Source organism: Atta colombica, unplaced genomic scaffold, assembly GCF_001594045.1.
Source record: "Atta colombica isolate Treedump-2 unplaced genomic scaffold, Acol1.0 scaffold275, whole genome shotgun sequence".
NCBI classification, from domain to species: domain Eukaryota; kingdom Metazoa; phylum Arthropoda; class Insecta; order Hymenoptera; family Formicidae; genus Atta; species Atta colombica.
In genome coordinates, this window is record NW_017259376.1 from 88,774 (window position 1) to 95,123 (window position 6,350).

At 30.8% G+C, this 6,350-nt stretch overlaps 1 protein-coding gene across 5 annotated transcripts in view; it reads left to right on the plus strand.

Annotated features, from left to right (window-relative positions):
* The first annotated feature begins 2,085 nt into the window (after positions 1 to 2,085).
* LOC108689736 (2-oxoglutarate dehydrogenase, mitochondrial) overlaps positions 2,086 to 6,350 on the plus strand; it is an 18,026-nt gene continuing 13,761 nt past the window's right edge. For 4 of the 5 annotated variants that reach the window (XM_018196643.1, XM_018196647.1, XM_018196645.1 and 1 more), the window contains exon 1: positions 2,086 to 2,177. The gene's annotated coding sequence lies outside the window, so the exon portion shown is untranslated. Of the gene's footprint in view, positions 2,178 to 4,227; positions 4,408 to 6,350 lie in introns of those variants that run through there. The other variant, XM_018196644.1, reaches the window with a different exon arrangement.

The following is a 6,350-nucleotide window of genomic DNA, read 5'->3' on the forward strand; positions in this document are numbered from 1 at the left end:
AATTAATTTAATAAAACGTAATCTTATACGTCTTTTTCCATGTTCTGAGTTATTATCAAACGAGGAAGTTTTTTATCTAATTGAGTTTTCGATGTAATTGTATTCAATAATTCTTTTTGACTTCCCTCTATTAAATTCTTAAATCCCTCGATAGTATCATCATCATTTATGCTTTTTCTAGGTGAAAATTGTGCAGGCTTTGGACTCAAATTGACATCTACGGAAACATAAATGTTTAAATATACAAACTGATTCTAATTCCGCAAAAATTTTTTACCAAAATTTTCTTCAGTTTTCAATTCCATGTTATGAATTTTCTGAGAGATGTTACAATTTGTATTGATATCCATATTTTCGCTGTTATAATCATTACATTTGAATGAAGAGTTTGAATCTGAATTTTTAAATGACATTATTGACGAAATGACAGAAGTTTCTTTACTTCCTTTTATTTCTGTTTGAGCCTTTCGACAAACATCCATCATGTAATTTAATTCTGATTTTAATGTGAAGCATTTAGTCTCCGCTTTATCCAATTCCAGTCCGATTCCTAAATGAAGTTAATAGTAGCTGGCATTGTTTAAATTATTTTTCACATTAAAATAATACAAATTGAAAGGCTTGAAATTGCAGCGCGATATAATCATTGCTCACAAATTTTATCTTGTTATTCATCGGATTAAGCTTGTATAATCAATGTAATTTATGTATAGCATAACAAGTTACAAATTATGCACAACAATTACCATGCTGCACTCTCATAAATTTTTAATTTGTAAAATTTTAACTTGTAATTTTGAGAATCTTTTAACAATTGAATATATTTTTTATATAAACCGCTTTTGGAACATCCAGAATTTGATAGAATTGTCGAGGAGTTTGGGACTAATCTCAGCATAATATTAATAGATAAAAATTAATATAATATAATGTCAATATATAAATATAAAAAAATTTGGTTTTTAGATGATAATACTTTTTAATGCGATGTTTGGTCTGCTTTCTGATTCATCTATTTTGCATGATTGCATTCCGAATTGATTTTTCAGAGGTAATTCTGAAAGCAAAAATATAACATAATATATAGAAATTTAAAAAATTAATGTTAAGTATGGGATTTCACTATAGATTTTTTTTAAGATGTTCATCTCTATCATGATTTTATTATATTCATTTATTAATTCATTACCAAAAGTATCACTTATATCGTCATGAACATTCATGTTGGTTACATCAAATTTTTCTTAACTTTCATAATTTTTCGCTCACGCAATTTAATATACCATCAAATTTTACATGCATTATTCAAAATTTACGTTAAATTACTGTTTTTGTCGATTCAAAAATGATGATTTACGTCTCGCAATATATACATATAAAATATACGTACAAAATTAAAAAAAATAATACGTAGGTTACAGTTACACAACACGTTGGATGATCACATCGTTCTCTTGTCGCACGTATTCTTCTTTGTTTTGAAAAATTCATAAAGAGACAAATTCAACTTTTACAGTTTGACATGGTTTGACAACGAAAGTATAAAAGTTTTGATGTAGTGACGACAATCAAAATTAGAATCCGTATATTCTTTGAAATTTTATTAAAAGAAGTGAAATTATTACGAATAGTTAAAAATTTATTTCAAAATTTAATTTACTGTTCCGTGACATTTGTTCTCGAATCGCGAATTCAGACTTTCTCATTATTATTATTATTATTATTAATTTATGATTTAATGAAACTAAAGCAATTATAGAGTGAAGTAAATGGCGATTTTGACCAAATTCTAATTAATTTGAATAGTATAATCATTTAAGGAGCAAAATTCTATTTTTGTCTCACATGTTAAACAGCAAAAAATTAATAACTCTATCTATGTTATAAATAATAGATATATTAAACAAATTAATAAAAAAAATGTAATTTGATTAAACTCGCGCACGAAGTATTTCTCGAGGTCGAATTTTAAATTTCGAGATTTCTCGAGCAATTCGCGCGCTTCTGTCACGTGACCGCGAGGGAACTTTTCGTCGATAGGTCGCGCTTGGGTTCTCTTCGCGAGTGTATTTTAGGGAAGCGTACAGTAACGGTGGCAGAGTGAGTGCAAGCGAGAAGTGAGTGGTATCGAGTTGCAAATGGTGGACAGTATTTGACCCTCGTTGCGTTAACATCAGGTAGGTGAGCTTTCCGGCCGACGGACGAGACCTCGTCTCGCCTGTCGAGATTGCGTTGCGTCTCTTGTCGACTAATTACGTCGACGTCGTCCGAGATTGTCGCTGGTCGGTCGACCGATCGATCGCGTTATTTGATGGGATTATGCTCGGTTACGTAAAAATTCGCCACAGACCGAAAATAGTCGTCTGACTTCGCGATCTCGCGCCTTCCGCTTCTTTTCCTACCTATTTTGAGTAGTCTTATCGAGAAAGGACGAAAAAAAAGGAGAGAAATAAGAGATTCACCCAGTCGATTCGGTTTCGATCTCGCGCGCCTCGTTACGAAATCCTAACCCTTCATCCCTCGTCATTTTTTTGTGATGAGAAGGGGAGACGTGGGCGAGTTCGTAGGTTAAGAGATACATGTTTAATCGTTTAGTTTTCTCCCGCGTATTTTCTCTTCATAGTATAGATTGTGATGTGAATCATCCATATTTTCCGCAAATTATTAGGATGTTAATAGGCGTTAAAGGCTTGTTAGCAATATCGTTAGCACTCTCTTGTTAGTAACTCAGAGCGGCCGGTTAGGTTTTTTTTTTATTACAATTGTGTATGCGCGTTTGATTTTTTCTTTCAACATTCTCGACTTCATTCATTTTTTTTTAGAATTTTCTTCCCGAATTGCGGCGACCGTTTTGCGTAGAAATGTAAAAAAATGGTATTTTTTACTTCGCAGAAAAATATTATCAAGTAAAAAACTTTTTTTACTGTAAATAACTTTTATAGTATAATAAATTTTAGGATTTTTCCATCGTTTACATCTCTTTTTTTTGTTTTTTTGCGTTTTGCGTTATTTGTTTGTTTTTGCTCTTTGACTTTCTTCCGTTTGCAAAGATATAATTTTGCTCGTGAAAGAAAAATGTACGAATGCTTGCATCTGTCTTTCTGTCATGAAATTTGAGCAATATGATTCTCGCAGTCCCGAGAGAGAACGAAGAAAAGAGAAGAGTAAAAGCGCGGTAAACGAAAGAAGAATGTAGACACGTGTTGTCAGAAGCCGGTCATACACGTGGTCTGGAAGGTTCTCGCAATTCCCCTTCTTTTCAAAAATTCCATTGAATAAATAGATCATAGACATAATTTGGAAGTTCCTTGCAAACTCCATCTTTTTCCAAAAATTTTAACAAAGTAAATAGATTCACGTGTTCTGGAAATTTCTTGCAATTCTCTTTTCTTCTCAAAAATATTGACAATGAGTAAATTGAAAATCGTGGCTTGGAAGTTTCTCGTAATTCTCCCTCTTTTCTCGAAAGTTCTAACAGCGAACAAACGAATTGTACACTTCGTAAATATAGTATTCCTGATAGAAGTTTTTGCAACTCCTTTCTTATTTCAAAAATTCTGACAAATAAATAGAACGTAATCTGGAAGTTTCTCACTTTCTCACTTCTTTTAAATCTCCTTTTTTCTCAAAAGTTATGATAATGTGTCTGTTTTCTGCAATAGAGATCAGAAAAATATAGATCTGTATTTTAATGCGACTTCCTCCTCTATTTTTTCATTTTTATATTATTCAAGTGGATAAAATTGGAAATAACTGGAAAAAACGAATGCGTGTAATTTGAGATATAATTTACATAATAGATGGTCTTCGTCGATATGTCACAATAAAGCATAAATTAATTTACTGTAATTTGGTAAGTATATATAGTTGTAATTTTAAGATTTTAAAGAGTAAAAAAACGAAAACGAAACACGTTACTGTTAATACTGTTAGTAAAAAAATATATATTTTAGTAAAGATATGTTAATTATCCTTATCATTGATAAATTGATCGGTAAATTTACTGATAACTATATGTAATTTGCTGATTTGCTTTTATTATAACAGACATACTAAGATCGTCGTGATATGTATATATTTAAGTAACGGAGCGGCCGTGTTCTCAGGACTGACGTGATCGCATCTGCATTTCTGACGTGATCAAACGACAATCAGGTACTCCCCACCTCCAGTCATTACGATCTCGCGGAGGTTCTCCTATGTAAAGAGACGGGGAGAGCCCGCAGTTTTTCCCGGTAGTCACATGTGCCTGAGCGAGGCCAGCAATCGCCTCGAAACGGATTCAGAGACGGGTCTTATCGCGTGTGTCAATAGGACTTTGAATTATTCTTCTCGATTATATCTTTTTCCCCGTTTTTTCGCATATTTTGAGCGTCAAATAAAAGAAGACGAATAGGACTGCTGAAGGTAAACGCGGCATGTGTCTTGTAAGGATACAACTGTGGAGAAAAAACGATAGTCGATAGCCTCGCCTTCGTTGCTCAAGTTTACTGTCTGATTTTATTTGCTGTTGAAGTGAAAGGAAGTAAAATTAATCTGCGAATTTTTTCTACTTTCTTTCTTGTTACTCTTGTCTTGATAGTTTTTTTATCTTGTAATCTAATCTTCGAAAAAAGAGGGGCACGTACGTGACGCCAGATGTTCCGCCTCTCTAAGTGAATTTATCTGATTGATAAGCAGGATCTAATTAGAGATTTTGCTGTTAAATAAATACTAGATGATATTTGTTATTTTAGATATGATTATTGAGAAATATTCTAGTTGTAATTACTTTTATACGTTAAAAGCTCTCAAAGTTTCGAGTTAATATGTATCCATAAATATTTAGTAAATATTCCATAATTATATAACTATTTTAATTAAAATTTGACTGTCTGGCTTGAAACAATGATAAGAATCTTTTTTTAGAAGAAACACTTCTCTTTTATGTTAAGAAAAAGTAATATTTCATAGTATTTTAACTCATTGTTAGATTATTATTGCGTTTCTGTCAGATACAATGACATTTATCAAAGCTTATCTGAAACTCCGTGAAGTCTTGATAATGCAAACTTTGGATTTACTTATGTACTATGCTTTCTAATCTTTACTCTACTTTTTAAAGGAAGTACTTTAGATAACATTTTACGCATCACTACAAATGTATTGTCATGAGAATCTATTGACGTATACAATTTTATATTTATGCAGAAGCGTACAGGAAATATGTGCTCTCTTAATAATATTTTTTAAATATTTATTGTAATCTCTCCGAAACATTTGAAGTGTTTTATGAAAACGTCAAAGTGTCAAAATTATACGAACGTGTTTTATTATATGAATGAGTTGTAAATTCTGTGTTATGACACACTAATATTTAGCGTGAAAAGTGGAGCTGCTATAAGTGAAGAAAAATAGATATTGCAACTCGAAACGTTTCGAAATTGTGCCATTGGCATTTTTACTTAGACTTACGTTTTAAAATTTTAACTTCAATCTAATTTTTTAAAAATTAAAATTAACTAAAATTTTGCAGAGATTGATTGCTTATATCTTTAGTTATTACAATATATTTTAATAAAAATTTTTAAATAAAAATGGTTTAAAAAAAATATTTTTTTTTTTTGAAATTAGAAAATAGCACTATGTTTTGCTGTGGCAAGCATCATTGCATTTTTTTTCGAACATTGTTACACAATTTGGAAATTGGCCAGTTCTTAAAAATAGAATAGTAACATCTCAATGTTTATGATAATAAATATACTGTATACCAAATTTTGTTAACTGTTCTCTTCTTTAGGATCGAGCAACTTCACAGAGAATAATAGAAATATGGAGGATTCTAATGAGGATCCCTTATATTTTCATTGTCCTCTTCTACTTTTTGATTCTCCTGAGTTTAATTTTGGATTTCTCAAAAAAGCAAACAAGAAAATATTTTTTAAAAATCACACTGTTAGAAAATGTAAAAACAAAAAAGTTTAGTTTCTCTAGAAATTTTAAATCCCTCTGATCTCCTTAAAGCGCGTTTGTAGTACATTTTTTATTGAAATTGTATTTCATAGACCTTACATATATTTATATAAAATCGAACGTTTCGGCTCAGTTCGAGCCATCTTCAGTGATGTTCAAGTAACAAATTCAACATTCGCAATTATTCAATCGTGGATTCGAATACGATTAAATAATTGCGAACACTCGAATAACTGCGTCACAATTCTGCTCTCAATCGCCTGACAGTAATTTATAATTATACTTATTAGATATCTTGAGAGCTCAATTTTATTTTATTTGCATTATTTATTATGACTATTAATTATTTGTATGTCTTAATGATAAATATATTTTCTGAAATTTTATATTATATATAT